The following is a 22,233-nucleotide window of genomic DNA, read 5'->3' on the forward strand; positions in this document are numbered from 1 at the left end:
GGAAGGGGAGTGTTTTGGTAATGGCTTTTTTTCCTGGTCCTATACCAAGTTACACAGTGTCCCTGAGCTACCAGGCATTATCCTGTCCCTTCATGTACCATAGCGCCCATGAATTTCTTCCCTGAATGTTTCCGCTGTTTTGTTAGGGGGGGAGTTAGGCATCGCTAGGCATCCGTGATTAGGGTGCTTAGTGATGCCTATAGAATTCCTGTGCACCTAAATCTCATTGCAGCTACCTCATGTTAATTTTTGCATTAAACATGCAGTAACAGCATAACTTACCACACTTTAGTAAAAGGGCCTCTTAATTTCTTGAATTTTCAAATATATGTTTTGATCTTACATGAGTTTACCAGTGCTTCTAGTCTGACATTATCTTGTGATCCTACTTTCCTATTCTGTAAGATTTCATAGTTTGCATAGAGATGGTCGTGATTAACCTCACCTTGTTTGCCTTCATTTCAAGCTGTTGTGTGGGTAAGCTGTTGAAATGATTATACTTTAATAGTCATTTGCAAAATAATTTGTTGTGACAGATATATCCAATTCAGTTAAGCCATTATTAAGATGGACTTGGGAAAAATACATTGCTTTTTTCTAGGATAAGCAGCATAAAATCAGTTTTATTCTTTTGGGGTCTTGCAGGTACTTGTGACTTGGATTGGCCACTTTTGGAAACAGGATATTGGGCTTGATGGACCTTTGGTATGTTCTTATGTTCTTGTCTTACTTTTCAACAACTTCTTCTTATATGGTTCAGTGGAGATATTGTCCCTGAAGATCAGCAAGCCCATCCCTATGTTTTGAACCTTAAGTTATCTGAGAGTGTGGCACAGTGGTTAAAGCTACAGCCTCAGCACCCTGAGGTTGTGGGTTCAAACCCACGCTGCTCCTTGTGACCCTGGGTGAGTTTCTTAATCCCCGTATTGCCCTAGGTACATTAATCAGATTGTGAGCCTACTGGGACAGACAGGAAAAAATGTTTGAGTATCTGAATAAATTCATGTAAACAGTTCTGAGCTCACTTGGGAGAACGGTATAGAAATAAATAAAATTGATTTTTCTGAAGATGCAGTTCTTGAAATTCAAGAAGTTCATGAATTCAGGCACCAGAGTGGTGAGGCTAAGCTGACATCTATACAAAGGTACATGGCACAGTTTATGCAAATGACATCAGCTAAGTAGTCCAGTTCCAGCTAATGAACAAATTCAAGTGAAAATTTGCCAGTGTCTGATGTGCTTAGGATTTTAAACACCTTAGTACCAAAAGAAAAGATTATTATAAAATATTAGGCTGATCTGTGGAAGGAAGGGTATATGAAAGGTCCTTAGCTACATAGCCATTAGTACTGTATTATAGGAGATTGTAGCCATACCCTGCAATTTGCTATCTAGGCTGAGCCTTAATTCCTACAGTCTCCTTGCCCTGGATCGGTAGCATAGAATGTTGCTACTCTTTGGGATTTGGCCAGGTACTAGTGACCTAGATTGGCCACCGTGAGAATGGGCTACTGGGCTTGATGGACCTTTGGTCTGACCCAGTAAGGCTAGTATGTTAAGTTCTTATTTAGGAGGCACTAAGGCCCTACTTATAATAACCCTTCTCCATTGAGAATATTGACCATTTTAACCTACTCTCTGTTTTCAGTCTTTCAACCAGTTCTTAATCCATAATAGGACGTTACCTCCTATCTCATGACTTTCTATGCACTGTGATCTGCTGGGAATCTTTTGAACCCCTCAGAGTTCCTGCTTGCCTCATCTGTCCAGAAGAAGACACCATCATCATCAGGATGTATGTCAGCTAAAGGGTAATACTAGTAGACATAACTTCAGGGCCTAGTTCAGGGTTTTATGTATGTTTATTCTGTCTAATTATTATATTGCATTTATGGATTTATAGTCTGCCTTAACTTCACAGTTCTAGGCAGATTACAATATAAAAAGAAAACTGGACAGGAGCAAGGAGAAGGTGTATTAGTCAGCGGCATACCAAGGGCGTGGCAGGGGGGTGCGGACTGCCCCGGATGCCAGCCCAAGGGGGGTGCATAGCCGGCTGGATCTGAAACCTCCCGCACTGCCCTAAACGGCATCTCAGCACGGCTGCCGAACTTACTCCGGAGCAGAGTCGGCAGCTGTACTGAAGTGCAGGAAGGTCCCGCGATGCCTGCTTCTACCGCTTCTGCTCCGGAAGAGGTAAGTGACGTCAGAGGGGGTGGACTGGCAGCCGCAATCATCACGGGACCTTTCTGCAACTCCCTGTGTTTGCTGCCCCCCCCCTCCAACGTCACTTACCTCTTCCAGAGCAGAGTCGGCAGAAGCAATCATCGTGGGACCTTGCTGATTTGGATGGAGAGAGAAAGGAATATAGCAAGGTGGTGGAATTAGAAAAAGGGAGTCAGGGTGGTATGGAAGCATGGTGAAGAATAAGAAAGGGGGTCAAGGTGGTAGAGGGAGAGAAAGGGTATCAGGGTGGTATGGAAGGGTGGTGATGGGTGAGAAAGGGGGTCAGGGTGGTATGGTAGAGGGTGTTCAAGGAAAGGGGAGAGAGACATAAGGGGAAGGATACTGCATGGAATTGGGTTGGAGGGAAAGAAAGGGGGCAGATGCAGATGGAAGTGGTGGAAAGGAAGAGGAGAGAGTGAAATGCCAGATCATGGGGGTGTGGGAGAGGGAAGGAGAGGAGAGAGATGCCAGATAATTGGAAGAGGGAAGGGAAGAAGATGGATGCCAGCCCAATGGGGGTGAAGGGAGAGATGGAAGGAGGAGGCATAAAGTTTCTGGAATGGGAATAGAAGGATAGAAGATGCCATATAGAAGGGGCAGAGAGAGGGTAGACAGTGGATGAAAGGGAGTGACAAGAAGATGAGGAAAGCAGAAACCAGAGAAGACATGGTAGAAAAAATATAATTATTTATTTTTTTGCTTTATGGGAGATGCATCGCTGTTTCTGTGGTGTTGCATTGTATGCAGAGTCCAGCTTCTTGGTGCTTCAGTTTAACCTTTGTCTACGTATTTCTATTTTATCTCCCCTTTTACTAAACTGTAGAACATTTTTTAGTGTTGGCAGTAGTGGTAACAGCTCTGATGCTCAGAATTCTATGAGTGTATGAGCTGTTACCACCGTGGCTAAAAACCATACTACAATTTTGTAAAAGGGGGAGGGATTCGTTTGTGATTACATATTCCATACTAGGCGAAGGTGTTTTCTGTGTTCTGTATGTTCGAAAAGACATGGTTTTCTGTTAGGATTGATCTGTACTAGTCTGGCTTGTTTAGTTTTACAATGGGTGTATTGATGTTGTATTGCTCACTGCAGTATGTAAGATGCTGCTTTTCCTAGGTATACTCTTGTGTGACGTGTGGATTGTTACTAAAAAACATGTTTTTCATACAGATGGAGGGGGGGTAAAAAAATGATGGGCCTGGGTGTCACATATGCTAGGTACGCCACTGGTTTTAGTAAATCACTTAGATTTGCCTCTTGGTTTTATATTTGCGGTATAGAATCTGTTTAACCGATTTGTTACCCAATGTTACCAATGTGCCACTGAGACGCCGACACGATAAACACTGACCCCTGAGGAAGGTGACTCTCTCGCCGAAACTGGATGCTAGTTGAGATTTCGCATTTTTTAGGATTTTACTTCAATAAAAGACTTGAGCTCGCATGCTGGTTGTGATGTTTCCAGTGCCTCTTCTTGCTACTGTTCCATAGTATTTTGAGGCCATGTCTCTTCTTTTTTGGTTCTGTGATACAGTAACAGTAATGACTTTGGCTGAGCATTAAGTAGTAACATGTAACATGTTAGCCTCGCCTTGTACCTAGATCCTATGCCTACAGAATCTGTACATTCTTCCCTGATGATAAATTGTTAGCCTTTAATATTGTATATCCTATTATTCTATTACCATCACAGTTTTTCTGTAAGTTCGTTCTCAGAATCTGTGTGTGTTGTTCTGTTACCGCCCGGAGCTTTCTATGTGATGAAAGTCGGAATGTTGTACTACTAATAATAATTATTATTTCTATAGCGCTACCAGATGCACACAGTGCTGTACAGAGTCACAAAGAGTAAGAAAAGAGTCCCTGCTTGAAAGAGCTTACAATCTAAACATGCAAGACAGACAAACAAGATGGATACAGACAAACAAGATGGATACAGTTAAGGGGACCGGTTAATCAGCAGTCTGGGTTGGAGGGCAGAGGAGTAGGGTTAAGGATTGAAAGCTATATCAAAAAGGTGGGTTTTCAGTCTGCTTTTAAACAAGGGAAGGGAAGGGGCTTGATGGACAAACTCAGGTAATTTATTCCAGGCATAGGGGGCAACTAGATGAAAGGAACGAAGTCTGGAACTGGCAGTGGAGGAGAAGGGTAGCGTTAAGAGTGACATCTGAGGAATGGAGTTCTTTGGGAGATGTATAAGGAGAGAGAAGCAAGGAGAGATATTGAGGGGCAGCAGAATGAACACACTTGTAGGTCAGCAATAAGATATTGAACTGTATTCGATGGCAGATAGGGAGCCAGTGAATGACAGAATGCCCTGGGAAATGTCTCTGGTAGTCTGAAAAAGAGATGTGGTAAAGATTAAGCCTGCAAAGCAGAAATGGGATGAAGGTTAGATGTGATGGCATAGGTCAAATGCTACGATGGTTTCCATGACTTTGGGATCACAGAAACAAAGGGGAGAGATTTAAGTACTGTATATGAAGTTGTTTTCTCTTTATTTCTCTGTCTGAGTTCTTCATACTTCTCAAGTGTTTATTCACTTATGTCAGCTGTGCCAATGAATCACTGAAACACTTCTTCATGCTATGCATTGAGCGGTTTGGTCTGATGCATACCGACACTCTTCCAGCTACTGCATGTGATTACTTACTGTTCTGTGCTACTGGATTTTCAATTGAAAGTCGTGAGATCTTTTTCCCCACTGACACGTGGGAATTATTGTATTTGCTGCATCTATTTTGCAAGCTGAGCATATTCTTTCAGCTGAGGTCATGGCAGGTGATGATAACAGATTACAGCAAACATTGAATGACTCTATTTTTACTGTGACTTGCATTCCAAAGTAACAATTTTTGGAAACCTTTCAGTCTATTTTCTACTGATTGAATCCAGTGAATCCAGAACTTTGCCAGAAAGGCGAAGGAAAGTAAGAGGTGCCTGAGGGAAGGTGAAGAAAATTATATTTACAGCAATATTTTCTGTAAAGCATTTCATCATAGAAGGAATGGTAGATTCATGTAACAATCTCCTAGCAAAGGTGGAGGGATAAGAACGACACTGAAAATTAATAGATCCAGAGAGACACAATCTTTAGCTATTGGGAATCAACGAAGTAATGATGCAGGGATAAAATGGAGAATCAAATAGTGTACAGTATGTTAGAATACAGTTAAAATTACCAGGTCTGATGAAACTAACAGTCTATCTAAGGGTTGAAATCTGGTTCACAGCAGGAAAAGATTTAACTTATCTCCCAGGTACTATTAGAGAAGAGATTTGCTCAAATGGGTCCTTATTATCTTTGTTTCTCAAGTCTTTATCCCCTGCCAGTTTCTCTGTGTCTATATAAAAATAAAGGTTAATTGCTAAAAACAAACAAAGCAATGAATATAAGGTGATAATTCAGTAAAAAAACAAAAAGTAACATATTTTACAAAGTTTTGGGAGCTAAACTGTCTTCCACAGATTAGGATAGAGCAGGGGTGTCCAACCTGCGGCCCAAGGGCCGCATGTGGCCCCATGAAGTATTTTGTGCGGCCCCGGTCGATGGCGATGCAGTGTTTTCCTCTGCTGCCCCCAGGTGTTTATTATCTTGCCGGCTCCATCCTCTGTCTTGCTGCAGCATTTGCGCAGCCCCAGAAACATTTTTTTCGGCCCATGCAGCCCAGGAAAGCCAAAAGGTTGGACACCCCTGGGATAGAGGGAAGAAAAAAATTATGACAATACTGGAATATATAAATGAATCATAACAGCATTCCAATAGCATAATATAACAATACACTTATATACCACAACTACCTCACAGTTCAGTGTGGTTTACAGTGTTTGAAAGAAAAACTGCACATTCACGAGGACTTACAATTCAGTTATTTAGAAATGTTCTCAAAAAGATATGTTTTTAATAATTTACTAAACTTCTTACCCCAAAGGGATGACTGATAATCCAGAATTCTATTCCAAAATTGCCAGAAGCCACACATGCTCCGACATTGAATATGTTCATTTATGCATATGTTTTTTGAAAGCTTCTATACCACTGCTATTGACTGGGGAGTCAATTCAAAGTGGTTTACATGAGCTTATGTAGAGGTGTTACAAAATGGTTTTCAATAGACACATTTATACCATAGTGAATCAGCCTACGTATATGTACATATAATACTAGTATTGTGTACTCTGTGCACACATAATACCTATATCATGTTCTAGTGTTCTTGTCTAGTGCAATGGACACATCATTCTTGAATCTGTGGATTGTGAACCTCTGATCGAGAGATCCTGTGTAGAGAGCCTCAACCACTTTCCTCTGCTCCGCCTCCCATCACTCCAGGCTGTCCTGTAATTCCTCAGATTTACTCCCTGCACGTGAGATAAAACTGGATTAGTTTAGTCCGTGGCCAAAAGCAGCTTGCCAGTCACTTACCACCATGGGCTGAATATCAACCTTTATATACACAAACTATTCGCTATAATAAAACCCCTTAGTGCACATGTGCACTTCAAACTCTGTGCGTCCGTGATCCGTGGCCGAGTTTAATTACACGTTGTGTAAAGAAATATTTTCTCCAGTTTATTTTAAATTTACTACTTAGTATCTTCATTGCATGTCCCCTAATCCTAGTATTTTTGGAAAGAGTGAACAAGTGATTCACTAATATATACAATGCCTGCCTCTTATGCAGTATTCCCCTTATGCAGTAGACAATTGTGGATTTTCCTCAGATATCTTTGAAGGATTTTACTGTTCCAGTAGTGCAGAAATAGAAAGTTTAGGAGTTCTTCTGTCAGCTTTTGGCAGGTATAAGTGCTTGCACCTAGTTAGGCACAAGGAGGCAAATTCTGTAAATGGCAGCAATGGGAGCAATTCTGATTGTAGGCAGCAATAAGCATCCTAATGCTGTCTACCAGCCAATCAGAATGCATGTTTTCTAAGAAAAAAAAAAAAAAACCGGAGGCAGGCCACCTACACTATAGATGTCTGTCGCAGGTACAGGGAGACACCAAGGGACTTTTAAGCTCACCCTAGGCTGGGCATGGGTAGAGCTTTGGATTCTTGCCCAGAAATAGCTAAGAAGAAAAAAATTAAAAATTAAAATTAAATTGAATCAGGTTGGGCAGACTGGATGGACCATTCAGGTCTTTATCTGCCATCATCTACTATGTTACTATGTTACCCAAAAGTAGCTCTGGGTGAGCTTAAGCAGCCCTAGGAGTCTCCCTAGGGCTACAATAGGCACTTGAAAAGTAGACCAACAAAAAGCTGATCTACATTTCAAATACATGTATTGTTTAGTCTTATTGAATCACATCAAGGACAACCCATAGATATTGTTCTCTTATTGTATGGACCTTCAGATCGCCACCGTGCACAACGCTCCCGGTGCTAAATACACTTCGTTGGTCCAGCCTTTATTAATCATTCATATAGGACTCATTTTATAATTTTTAATATATTATTTTTGTTGACATTTTCTATATAATAAAATTAAAGGAACGTCACTTAGCTTATAGTGATCACGTCCTCTTTTCACTTCTCTCGACATGCATGTTACATAGTGAAACTTTTCTTCAGGATCGAGGGAAACTGTAAGAAAGTAATCAATACCTATGCCTTACTCTCTCATAATTAAAAGACAAATTAGCAACAGAAAAGGCCTTTACTATATAATGAAATACTCCAAAGAAGAAAGGAAACGACCGTTTACCATTTGAGGGAGCTAACTAGGGATTCTAACATGGCCGTGGTTTGTAATTAAGATAATTTTTTACAGCTAGCCTGACTCACACCGCATACATATGACATCATCATCATACTAGTGCGAGGCTCAGCCCCAGGTCTAAAGGCCTAAAGGCCCTCATAGGATCGATAACCACTCAATCTCCTCATTTAATCCTATGGGAGCCAGGGATTTGAGTTTGTATATCCATTTATGCTCTTTCACTGCCAAAGCCTTTTGAATATTTCCTCCCTCCCACCCTTCTGTAACAGAATCAACAATTCTCCATTTAATGTCAGACCACTCATGCCCCATCAGCTGCCAATGCCTAACCAGCAACAGCAGCTTCTATATTTTATTACATTTCAAATAGACATGGCGCTATGTTGAATGCGGCAAAGAAATCTCACTGCAGGGAACTCGCCTCCCACCACCACCACCCGAACCCCCACCTGACAATATCTGCAGCAGGAGGGATGCCCCTGAACCCTCCAACACTGTCAATGGCAGGAGGGATGCCACTCCCTCCGGCCATTACCCCCAAACCATCTGACACTGTCCACAGCAAGAGGGATGTCCACTCCCTCCTGCTGCTTGTCCCATCGATCCCCCAAACCCCTGAAACTCCTGATACCCCCACATCCAATTAGCATGAGGGATGTTCACTCCCTGCTGCCGCTGGCCCCGTCAATCCCTCAAACACCGGACATTCCCCAACACTAACCCAACATTCTCCTACATTTCTCAACACCCACCCGACACTCCACAACACCCACCTGACACTTACCCAGCATTCCTCAAGCCCGCCGACACCCCCAACACTTACCCAACATTCCCCAACACCTACCTGACACTCCACAACACCCACCCAACATTCCCCAGCACCTCCCTGACATTTCCCAACACTCACCTGACACCACAATATCCACCCAATATTCTTCAACACCTCCCCAACATATACCAGCACTTTCTCATACCCCAACATTCCCCTGACACCTCACGACCCCCTCGTACCTTTAGGAGATGGCCGTCAAGAGGGATGCCCATTACCTCCTGCTGACAGGCCCACCTCTTCCAAAATGGCGGGCCTTGCCCTTACCGGTGCATTCTGGGATGCACTGGGAGTGGCCTAAGACCCCAGTTGACCAGATACCAAAGGCTACTCCCATAGGCATCTGTTCCTTATGGCAGACTTGATTCTGTATAGAACGTTGGTATGTGATTCTTAGCTGCTTCTTAGGCAGCTGCAGAAAGAGGTGTTCTATACAGAATTTTCCCAAGATGCACACTAAGGCCTGCATTCTCTAACTGATGCTGATTTTTTAGGCACTGGTTGGCATCCAAGCTCAATAAGAAATGCTATTTAAAAGACGATTTTAACTGAGTTTCAAGGCACCTAAAAAATTGTTACCAGAATCACACCTCCATAGGCGTTTTATGCCGCTTAATACCACTGTAGGTTTGGCTAATGCAAGAAGTGGCATTAGGTGGCCTTACAGAGGCACCTACAAAGGCATGATTTACATCAAAGGCAGGCACCGGAAATGTAAGCCTGGATAACCCTGGCCTACATTTCTAGTACCTACCTCTGCTAGAGACATTATTCTGTACCCAGTGCCGTTGCACGAGTGACATGTGAATGGTGATAACTTTTAAGGAGGCCGCCAATTATAGAATTATAGAATCCGGGTCTAGAATCCGGGTTATAGAATCCGGGCCTAAGCTAGTAATGGTCAGAGCATCCTTTGAAGAATATTGGCTTATTCTGGATCTTCCCGGTGCCTGACTTTGGGTGCCACTTACTGAATATATCCCTTACAGTGAACAATGTAGATACTTTTACACACTACGAATTGGAGAAGTTTTCAGTGGAGCTTTTTATGTTGGGGGTGGTGGTGAACAGCTGTTTAATCAAGAAAATCTTTGAAAGGTTCCCTGTCTAATGGCAATTGTATAACAAGATGCCCTCATTTATCTTCCACTTACTTTCATAAATATAGAAGATACTCTCACGGTTGTAGGCAAGTATACTGTACACCTAAGCACTATTTTGTATAGACATGCAATGCTAAGTGGTATCTCTTAGCTCATAAATGCAAGGTGGGGAATATTCATATGGGCAGAGCATAGGAGTGGCATGGGCAGGATAATCCATTATGCATGCAACTTACAGAATACAGTAAGTTATGTGCACCCTTGCTGCATTCAGATGCCCATATTTACACTGGGTCTATGGCTAGTTTAACTATGGTATTTGAATGTATGGTGTGCTGATACCAGGTTACACTATTATTTTATAATGAATTTTGGGTACCCAGATGCTATTATAGGATAGACTTTAACTGTATAGTACTGGGCCACCGTAAATGGTGGCGCACAATTGCCCAATTATAGAATTGTCCCCTTCACACACATAGGACAATTATATATATACTGTATATATATTGTGGCAGGGATGCTCAGTTGGTCACGTAACAACTGGCCAAGGTGCCCTGTTGTAATATGCAGGTGTGTGGCCCAAAGAAAAACAATAGTTAAAAGAATATGTGGAGGGGCATAATCGAAAGGAACGTTTAAGTCCGTTTTCATCTAAGTCACAAGTCATCCAAAGTAAAAAACAGCCTAGGACACATTTTTCGAAAAAACGTCCAAAATTTTTTTGGTTTTGAAAATCGTCTAACTATACGTCCAGCCGATCAGATCGTCCAAGTCGCTAAATCGTCCATCTTTATACCACATTTTTGTCAGACTTGTCGTCCAAGTCAAAAACGCCTAGAACAAGCCCTGTTGGACATGGGAGGGGTATGCAAAGTGATGAACTGAACACCCAGACATGGCACTTAAATAGTGGGGTACTTTACAGGGCACTGCTGTGAACTTCACAAAAAGGGTACCATGTCTTCTCCTCACTACAGCTCCCTTATAGGTCATGTTGAGCCCCCCAAACCACCTCCAGAATCCCCTAGACCCACTTATCTACCACCCTAATAGCCCTTATGGATGCAGGAGCCACTTATATGCCAGTAAAAAAGGGATTTGAGGGTGTATAGGGGAGTGCACATATTTAAGTATCAATGCAGTGATTACAGGGGATTATGGGCATGGATCCTCCTCTCCATGAGTCCCTAACCCACCCTCAAAATGGCTTAAGCTGCCTCTGTGCTGGATGACTAGGTTTTCCTATGCCAGGCTGCCAGGTGATGATGGTCTGGAGGCTGAATTATAAAGGTGTGATTAATATTTTTATGGGGTGGGGAGGTGAGTGATCACTGGGGTAGTGTGTGGGGGTCTATTTTATGTATTTGCAGTGCTTATCTGGTGACTTTAGGTGGTTTTTTGTGACTTAGACTGTGCTTTACATGGTCTAAGTCACAATGTCCAAGTTCCGTTGATCTTGGGCTGTATAACTTTCGGTTATACATCCTGTACAACTAAGTCTAAGCTGGCCCATGTCCCGCCCTTGACACTCCTCCTGAAACGCCCCATTTAGCTTTGGTCATGAAGGCCTAGGTCATTTAGAAATACGTCCAAAACCCGTTTTATTATCGGCACTTGGACATATTTGGACAATGTTCGTCCAAGTGCCGACTTAGGCCAGTTTTGGGACATTTTTCTCTTTTGATTATGAGCCCCATAGTGTATCCCATGCCCACTGTTGTGGAATACTCAGAAGCTTCATTGCTAGCAGGATCACAGCTCTTGCGAAAAAAAAACAAACACCAAACACTTCAGGATCATAAAGTTTCACAGTACTTTTCCTCAATTAAGTCATATGGCAAAAACCAAAAAACAAAATATCTCCACAAAAATGAGTTTTACTTTTGTAGTCTACAAAGGCCTGGTTAGAACTGTATGAATAGTCACAGCCCTAACATTAGGGTTCGGTTTGCATAAGGAAAACAAACAAACAAACTTTTCTTGTCCTGGTTAGCAGCAACTCTGTAGCTCAAATAGTTAAATTCTCAATCTTCAGTACCACGCCTAGGTGGTTCAGAAAAAAAAAAATGCAGCACAGAATAATGTCCAAAAGAGAAAAACAGAAAAATATTCTAACTTGCCATTTGGCTGTTAGCACAGATCTATACTTTCCTCAGCATTGTAGTCTTGGCAAGAGAAATTCTCCAACTCCATTTCAGGGTCTTGCTGGTTGCTTTCCACCTGGATCTCTTTCTCTTGCTTTAATTCATCAAACATTTCCCAGTCCTCACACAGTGCTGGATATTCACCCAGCTCACCTCATGGGGCTGGACCTCTGCCAACTTCTCCCTATTCCTCCACCCTACACCTGTGAAGCTTCCTCAAGAAAAGGGTTCTGCCTTACCTCGCCCCATTTCCCTGGTAGTCTCAGGCAGATTCTTAAAGGGGCCTTTACTTTCTAGCCTGGGTTCTAATCTGTTACTTCTTAAAGGCAATGTTAAAACTATAGGTTCTGGGTTGTCTTATCCTGGACTCTGGGGTAGGACTAGGGACTTGACTATTACAGGACTCAAGGTCATGGCTGTCCGGGGTCCCTATCACTATATATATATATATATATATATATATATGTGTGTATATATATATATATATATATGTATATATATATATATATATATGTGTGTGTGTGTGTGTGTGTGTGTGTGTGTCTTTTCAAGGTGAAAATACACATTTCTTGGTATTATTCCAAAAGATAGCTTTTCATGGTTTTGAAAGCTTTGCAGCTATTATTACAAATGCCTCTTTAACTACACGGCATAATAGCTTGTATTCATGCTTTTATGCCAAGATTGTTATTCTCTTCTTTAACTATAATCTATAATTGTCTTACTTATTTTGCTTTTGGCAGACTCTAACCTTCAGCTAAGGGCAAGCTATGTTGAGAATTTTAAGATCATTTTACCTTGTATCTACTGGATTTATGGTCCACTTGAAGCTGAACCCCGAGGCAGAGCTTTTATTTATGCATGCATGAAGATATAATCGTTGATCTAACAAATCCTCAGTAGGCCAGGAGTTTCAGGAATGGTGTCTTAATATAGTTAAAAGTTTTCTGATGTTGTAGAATTGAAATCAAGAAAATCAAGTGCACATGAATTATTGTCCTTCACCAACAATTACTAAGGCAAAGAAATGCTGAGCATGCATTTGATATGAATGCCCAAAGGGTCAGGTTTAGAATTCAAACTGAACTGTGTTACACCTGTAGTACAAGTTATCAATGTTGGTGCAAATGTGTTGGGGCTCCTTTTACTAAGGTGCGAGATATGGCTACAACTAACGCCAGCTCAATGCCCTAACGCAGCTTAGTAAAAACAGCCCTTAATGTCCAGACAGAGAATGTCCTTTTCCTCTCTGTGCATACAATATGGTATTGTTAGAGAATTTGTTGGTCCACTTTTAGAAGATAATTTTTATAAAGCGCTACTTATACATGTACATATGACAGCAGTAAAATTTGAAAAATATCAAAAGATTATTAAAAATATATCTTTTCTGCAAGATGAAGTATGGGAACTGAATTTTAGGTTGTAAGATTGAGTACTGGTCGCTTATTTGCTTTTTCATTCTTTTTCATTATCCTGTTATGTATATATTCTTGATTTTATGATTATGTATGTACTTATTGTGACCCCCTTTGTGTAAAGCGGGATACAAATAAATAAACTATAAATGATATTAAAGTGGAATGTATGTGTGTTCATAACCAGCTAAGTGCTACCAAGCATTGCAGTTAGCAACAAACACAAAACTGGCTATCTTTGGGGCATTCCAGGGGCAGAGTCAGTTCTCAGACACAAGTACTGATATACAGCACTTAATCAGCCAGAGTGAGTATCATTAATAATAATACCCCAAGTGTGCATGTGCACTCCTACCTGCGCGTTCCATGATCCATAGGTCCGTGGCCCCGCATGCGTAGTAGAAGGACTCAGCAGTGTTTTCTTCTGCGCATGTGAGGCACTTTAAGCAGGGACGCACGGATGCAACTCCCCCCTCCCGATCTCACTCTATCTAACTACCAAACGGCCCCCACACTTGCGGCCCCCAAGTAATGTTCTGCTGCCCACAGTTTGTGCCGGCTCCCTTACACTCCCTGGCTGAAGTTATTTTTAAGTTCAAAGCTGCTGCGGCTCCTCTCACGAGCCGCACCTGCGTTGGAAAAGGCTTCCGACGCAGGCGGAGTTTGTGAGAGGAGCCGCGGCAGCAGCTTTAAACTTTAAAATAATTCCGGCAAGAGACTAAGGGAGCTGGCCATAAACAACCAGCTGCGGGGAAGGGACGGGGAGAGAGGGAATGCTGCTGCACAGGGACGTGGAGGGGGATGTAAATACTGCTGCTGCACAGGGAAATGGAGGGGGAGGGAATGCTGTTGAGGCTGCAGCTCAGAGAAGTGGGGTGGGGGGAGGGAAATGCTGCTGCGACTGCTGCACCGGGAAGTGGGGGGAGGGAAATGCTGCTGCTACATAGGGGGCAGGGAGACAGACAGATAGAAAGGGAGACAGACAGCGGGAGGGAGGAAGAAAGAAAGAAAGATAAACAGTGGGAGGGAGACAGAAAGAAAGGAAAAAAAGACACAGGGGCAGGAAGAGAGCAAAAAGACAGACAGACAAAGGGGGCCAGGGAGAGAGAGACAAAAAGAAAGACAGAAAGCGGGAGGGAGGGAGACAGAAAGAACGACAGGGGCATGGAGAGAGACAGAAAGAAAGAAAGACAGACAGACATATATTCTAGCACCCATTAATGTAACGGGCTTAAAGACTAGTCTAGTACTGTATAAATGGGGCAGCATAAATGTCTGTTGTAGAGGTTTCTAAGAACAAAAACTGCAGTGATGGTGTCCAGGATGCCAAGTCTTTAATAAACAATCATAAAAATAATAAATAAGATCATAAAACAGTTTATATCCAAAAGGATTGATAAACCCAGACCTGACACGGTCCATGTTTCGAAGAAACACTCCTTCCTCAGGGGTCCTAGAGTGTGTCAATACAAAAAAAAACCTCCTACGTTTGCTCAGCTGTTCACTGCTGATTCCCATTTTTATCCAGTTGTTATCCATCAGGTTTTTTTGTATTGACACACTATAGGACACCTTTCAGGTCCGGGTTTATCAATCCTTTTGGATATAAACTGTTATTATTTTTATGATTATTTATTAAAGACTTGGCGTCCTGTACACCATCACTGAAGTTTTTGTTTTTGTTCTTTGACTCGATTTTTCACTGCAGTTCTGTTGGATTCTTTGTTTGTAAAGGTTTCTACTGCACGCCGACGAGGTAAATGAAACACCACTCAAAGGAATTTTTTGAACATTGGAGCGTTAATCTCGATGGCCCATAGTAGAAACCGCTACCGCAACTTTGTAAAAGCCAGTGTTTATGCTGTAAGACTTGACTACTTAAATGATAAGTAGCCATTGAAATGGCTCTTAGATGAAAGGAATGAAGGCTGGAATTAGAAGTGGAAGAGAAGGGTACAGCCTGAGTTTGTCCGCCAAACCCCTTCTCTTACCTTATTTAAAAGCAGACTGAAAACCCACCTTTTTGATATAGCCTTCCATCCATAACACCTACTTCCCACTGCCCACCAACCTAGCCAGCAGATTAACCATTCCCCTTAACTGTATCCAAGACATCCAGTTTGTATGTCTTATCTGTTTAGATTGCAAGCACTTTCGAGCAGAGACTGTCTTCTTTGCGACTCTGTACAGCACTGTGTACATCTGGTAGTGCTATAGAAATAACTAATAGTAGTAGTAGTACTATGTGTTTGCCAGCTTAAAAATAACCATATATTCAAAGCCAAAGCCCACACAGGTCCTGGCTTTAAATATCTTGGAATAATGCCATCGGCTTTGAGCAAAACATTCACTGCTGACGGCTGAATATTGACCCATAATTACTTTTGTATTGGTAAATCCAGTGATCACAGTTACTTTGCAGCTTTTATTCTGTGCTTAATTTGTTCCAAATAATCAGAAATGCCATTATTGAGGATCATTTGTTTTTCCAATTCATTGTATTCATAGGTTCATTTGTCCTGTTTAATTATTGATGTTTAGTACATTTTGATGATTATTTTAGAAGCATCCCCACATGTAAATGGCAGCTTTTAAAATCTAAAGAGGCCCAGACAATTAAATGCCATTTCAAAACAGGAGCTATTCACACACAAGGAAGCTTGCTATGTCTAGATAGCAAGTGGGGAGGGTTGGGGGAGATAGGGAAAGGGCATGGTCTGAGCTAGCTTAGAATACAGACATGGATTCCCTATTTCAACTTGGGAATTAAATGTCTGTGTAGGGAAACATTCGACACTGGTTCTTACACCTACCCTGAGGAACATTTAAGTGCCTACTGTTGGTGTAGCTGTAAGGACTGATGTCTACATTCCACATTATGTCAGCCTTTTTCCCTGATCAAGCCCCCACCTTGATGCCGGCTCCTCCTCCCAGCACTACCCAATCTTCCAAATAACTTTTCCCAACACCATTTGAACCTTTCCCCCAGCAACTGCCTCCCATGACAATCCAGACACTCCTGATAGCATGTGAAGCCCCCAAAATGTAGCCTCTTGAACACAGATCTCTTCACAGCATTATATCCCTGCATGTAGCCCAGGGGTCTCCCAGTCCCTCCTTGAGGGCCGCAATCCAGTCGGGTTTTCAGGATTTCCCCAATGAATATGCATGAGATCTATGTGCATGCTCTGCTTTCAATGCATAATCTTTGGGGAAATCCTGAAAACCCAACTGGATTGTGGCCCTCAAGGAGGGACTTTGAGATCCCTGATGTAGCCTCTCTGATGGGGGAGGCCCCCACATGTGGGCGAGAGCCTCAGCATTGGCATTCTATCCTAAGTCAACAACCTCCCCAGGCCCTTCAAATTTCTACTTCCCAGTGGGCCCCTGAAGTTACTGCCAATGTGTCCTCATGGATTCTCACTAGCAGGCCACAGTATTTTCCACAAACTCGAGTAGAGGCAAGTCAGAGTTCTTATTATTATTACTGTTGTTGTTGTCGTCAGAATGCACCATTAGTCCATTAACATTGCACACCAGGATTTTTCTCACTTTTATCCTAGTTCTAGACAGAAAGAGGAAATTAGATGGAAGGAAAAGCCTTAAATACAAGGCATTTCTCAGAATACATCACTGGAATTATTTGATACAGCCCAAATGTGACAGCTGCAAATCTGTAATTCGTGTGTTTGCTTAAACTGCCTGGGATCAATATAAATAAATATAGACAGTACAGATTTCAGAGACAACACAGTGAACAGGGGTGTCCAACCTGTGGCCCCTTGAAGTATTTTGTGTGGACCCAGTCGGGGGCGATGCAGTGTTTTCCTCTGCTGCCCCCGGGTATTTACCATCTTGCTGGCTCCCTCCTCTGTCTTGTTGCAATGTTTGCGCGTTTGTGCGGCCCCAGAAAAAAAATTTTCGGCCAATGCAGCCCATGGAAGCCAAAAGGTTGGACACCCCTGCAGTAGAATATTCATATGGCATAGATATGGTGTTCACTATGGAAGCATAATACAACAACCAAGTTTAAGTTTTATTAAAAATTTTATATACCACCTATCGTACTTCTAAGCGGTTTTACATAATAAAATAATTAATGAGAGTGACAAACATGAGACAGACAAGATTAACTGGAACAACAGGGTTAAAGGTAGGAAATCCATCTTTAAAATAGTAAAGCAAGCCAAGAAGGGGAAGTACAAATGGATGGGTAATCTCATCGGAGAACCACAGCGAAAAGGTCTCTTAATGATTACCGTATTTTCACGCAAATAACACGCACCCGTATAAAACGCGCACACGGATATAGCGCGCAGAAATCACGATGATTTGCACAAAAACTTTGATATACCGCGCTCACGGGTATACCGCGCATGCTGCCCGACGCTCCTTTCGCCCGCCCTGACTTTCCGTGCGCTGTCCCGACTCTCCGTTCACCCCCCCTGACTTCCGTGCACTGTCCCCCCTTGAAGGTCTGTCCCCATCCTGAAAGCCTGATGCCCCCCCCCCGACGTCCGATACATCCCTCCCCCCCCCCGAAGGACCGCCGACTCCCCAACAATATCGGGCCAGGAGGGAGCCCAAATCCTCCTGGCCACGGCGACCCCCTAACCCCACCCCGCACTACATTACGGGCAGGAGGGATCCCAGGCCCTCCTGCCCTCGACGCAAACCCCCCTCCCCCCCAAGAACCTCCGACCGCCCCCCAGCCGACCCGCGATCCCCCTGGCGACCCCCACGACCCCCCCCACCCCCCTTCCCCGTACCTTTGGTAGTTGGGCCAGAAGGGAGCCCAAACCCTCCTGGCCACGGCGACCCCCTAACCCCACCCCGCACTACATTACGGGCAGGAGGGATCCCAGGCCCTCCTGCCCTCGACGCAAACCCCCCTCCCCCCCAAGAACCTCCGACCGCCCCCCAGCCGACCCGCGATCCCCCTGGCGACCCCCACGACCCCCCCACCCCCCTTCCCCGTACCTTTAGTAGTTGGCCGGACAGACGGGAGCCAAACCCGCCTGTCCGGCAGGCAGCCAACGAAGGAATGAGGCCGGATTGGCCCATCCATCCTAAAGCTCCGCCTACTGGTGGGACCTAAGGCGCGTGGGCCAATCAGAATAGGCCCTGGAGCCTTAGGTCCCACCTGGGGGCGCGGCCTGAGGCACATGGTCGGGTTGGGCCCATGTGCCTCAGGCCGCGCCCCCAGGTGGGACCTAAGGCTCCAGGGCCTATTCTGATTGGCCCACGCGCCTTAGGCCCCACCAGTAGGCGGAGCTTTAGGATGGATGGGCCAATCCGGCCTCATTCCTTCGTTGGCTGCCTGCCGGACAGGCGGGTTTGGCTCCCGTCTGTCCGGCCAACTACTAAAGGTACGGGGAAGGGGGGTGGGGGGGTCGTGGGGGTCGCCAGGGGGATCGCGGGTCGGCTGGGGGGCGGTCGGAGGTTCTTGGGGGGGGGGGGGGTTTGCGTCGAGGGCAGGAGGGCCTGGGATCCCTCCTGCCCGTAATGTAGTGCGGGGTGGGGGTAGGGGGTCGCCGTGGCCAGGAGGGTTTGGGCTCCCTTCTGGCCCAACTACCAAAGGTACGGGGAAGGGGGGTGGGGGGGTCGTGGGGGTCGCCAGGGGGATCGCGGGTCGGCTGGGAGGCGGTCGGAGGTTCTTGGGGGGGGAGGGGGGTTTGCGTCGAGGGCAGGAGGGCCTGGGATCCCTCCTGCCCGTAATGTAGTGCGGGGTGGGGTTAGGGGGTCGCCGTGGCCAGGAGGGTTTGGGCTCCCTTCTGGCCCGATATTGTCGGGAAGTCGGCGGTCGTTCGGGGTGGGGGTGCGAGTGGTCCTGCCGGGGGGGGGGATGTATCGGACGTCGGGGAGTCGGCCGGGCAAGAGGGCTTGGGCTCCCTCTTGCTCCGATCGTGGATGCGGGTGTGGGTGGGAGCGCGTGCGAGCGGTCGTTCGGGGTGGGGGTGCGAGTGGTCCTGCCGGGGGGGGGGATGTATCGGACGTCGGGGAGTCGGCCGGGCAAGAGGGCTTGGGCTCCCTCTTGCTCCGATCGTGGATGCGGGTGCGGATTGGAGCGCGTGCGAGCGGTCGTTCGGGGTGGGGGTGCGAGCAGTCCTGCTGGGGGGGTGAATCGGGCGTCGGGCGGGGTGGGAACTATGTTTTAAAACTTTGGTATACCGCGCTCACGCATATAACGCGCGAGGGGTATGCGCGGTAGGTAAAAACGCGTATAACGCGCGCGTTATATGCGTGAAAATACGGTAAATGAAAAAAAATTTAAGAATAAGCAAGAGGGATTTTAGGGATTAAAGGTGTCTTTGAAGAGGAATGTTAGTAGGCAGAACAGTAGAATGGTCATATAACAGATATGATGCTTACAATAGCAGGACAACACAATGAAATATCTCAGTGGGAAACAGAGGAGACAAGTGCAGTTGTGACTTATAGACAGACCAGCTGGGTAAGACAAAAGCATCGGGATAAATAAATAGGTGGCTAGAATGAGGGCAAATGTTATGTTCAGTTAAATATGACATTTGGAAGTGGTCTCTTGGGATGTGCATTTATTTGAAACAACATACAAAATGTCAATTTTTTAACCATAACAACAGGAAATAAAATGTAATCCTAAAGCTAGGAATAGAACCATGAGCATGCCACATCATATATTCTAAAGGAGAATTATGGAGTATGTCAGCTACACCTGGTAGGTAACAGATCACTTGATTTCCTTTGACTGAGACAGCCGGAGATGCTCCTTGAGAGGAGTTTTGAGGTAATGGAAATCACTTTGAACATTGATGTCTACCGTATACATGCAAGCACCACCTTAGGTGAATCTCATCATAAAAGTGGTTTTAAAAAAGACTCCTAATAATTACATATCTAGAAAGACAATACATAATAAAATTAAGTAGACTTTCTTTTTCAGATTTTAGAATTACCCTTTGTTTTGTTTTCAATTAGCTATATATGTCAGAGCTAAACTGATTCTTGTTGCCTAGTAACAATGTTCATAGGAAGAAATGAACTAACTAGCATATATCTGAATATTAAACTACCAAGGGATGAAAGATCCATAGACACTTGTCTTCTCTTTCATTCCATTCTACATTCTAATTGCAAAACTACCTTGGTGGAACTGTTTGGGGGGGGGGGATTGTTTGAAGTTTATTAAAAAAAAAAAAAAGAGAAATAGAATCTCATGTCATTATTACCTTTATTTTCTAGGAAGAGGGTTTTTTGTATAATTAGTGTAAGAGAGTTGAACAGGTAACAGAATATGAGAAAATAGGAACGTGATATTTATTGCTACATCAAACAAATAAGAAAGCTAAATATGTATTAGGGCCAGACAGATTTGTTAATAAAGTACAGTAAGTACTTAAAGTGTGAATTAGCATATGATCTTAAAGCACAACCATACGGCCTCTTTTACAAAGCCACACGGCAACAGCCCTGAAGCTCTTTAAATCTCTATGGACTTCGGGGCCGTTAACGCAGCACAGTCGCTAGCGTGGCTTTGTAAACAAGGATGATAGTATTAGTTAACAAGTCAGTTTGATGCTATTTTTCCTATTCACTGCATAAGAACATAAAAATAGCCTTACTGGGTCAGACCAATGGTCCATCAAGCCCAGTAGCTTGTTCTCATGGTGGCCAATCCAGGTCCCTGGTACCTGGCCAAAACCCAAGGAGTAGCAACATTCCATGCTACTGATCCAGGGCAAGCAGTGGCTTCCCCAATCAGAAAGAAGTAGAGAGGTGGATGCCCTTGATGGGGCTCTGCTCAGACAAATGGTGATGGAACCGACAAGGGGAAAAGCATTACTGGATTTGGTGCTCACAAATGGGGAGAGTGTCTCAAATGTCTAAGTGGTTTTATTTGGAACTAAAGCACCATCATGATTGCACTGAATAAAATTCATCCTGATTGACTGGTATGGGAAATGATGAAAAATATTCTTTTTTATATATATATATAAGTCTTTATTCATTTTTTAAAACTTTCAATAAGTGTAACATAAGATACAATCATTTTATACTTTAACATCACTTAATATACCATCAAAGTTTAACTCACATCAAATATCCCTCCCCCCTTATACCCAACAATTATACTTAAGCATAAGAAATCATAAAGTATTGCCTCCCCCTCCCCACCCTAGATGTGTATGAATAAAGGGAAAAAATATAATATTCATTATGTACAGTATTTTGTTAAATTTCTTAAAATACCCCTGCTGTATGGCTATTACTCGCTCCATTTTAAAGATTTGGCATAACAAATTCCACCAAAAATTATAATTTATCCGAACCCAGTTTTTTCTTGTTTTTCATAATTTGCTGCATGACAACCCCTGTCATGATGAGCAAAAGTTTATTATTATTAGAAGAGATTTGACTTTTAGCTTTCATGGAAGTAACAAATAACAGTGTCATATGATAATGCCACCAGATTTTCCAGTAGATTATTCACTTGGCCCCAAATGGATTTCCAAAAACTAAGTATCAATGGACAATAGAATATTAAATGATCTAATGTCCCAGCTTTGAGATGACAGTGCCAGCATCTATTAGACTTAGAGCTGTCTAACTTTTGTAAACGAACTGGGGTCCAAAATGCTCTATGTAACAACAAAAAAAAAACAAGTTTGTCTCATAGATGCCGATGCCGTACATCTCATCCTCCAAGCCCAAATTTGTGGCCATTGAGATGCAGTAATATAATGCTTTATCTCAATGCTCCAAATGTCACGCAGACCAGTCTTTGGTTTCTTATTCAAAAATCC

The sequence above is a fragment of the Geotrypetes seraphini genome, chromosome 1 (assembly GCF_902459505.1).
Source record: "Geotrypetes seraphini chromosome 1, aGeoSer1.1, whole genome shotgun sequence".
NCBI lineage: Eukaryota > Metazoa > Chordata > Amphibia > Gymnophiona > Dermophiidae > Geotrypetes > Geotrypetes seraphini.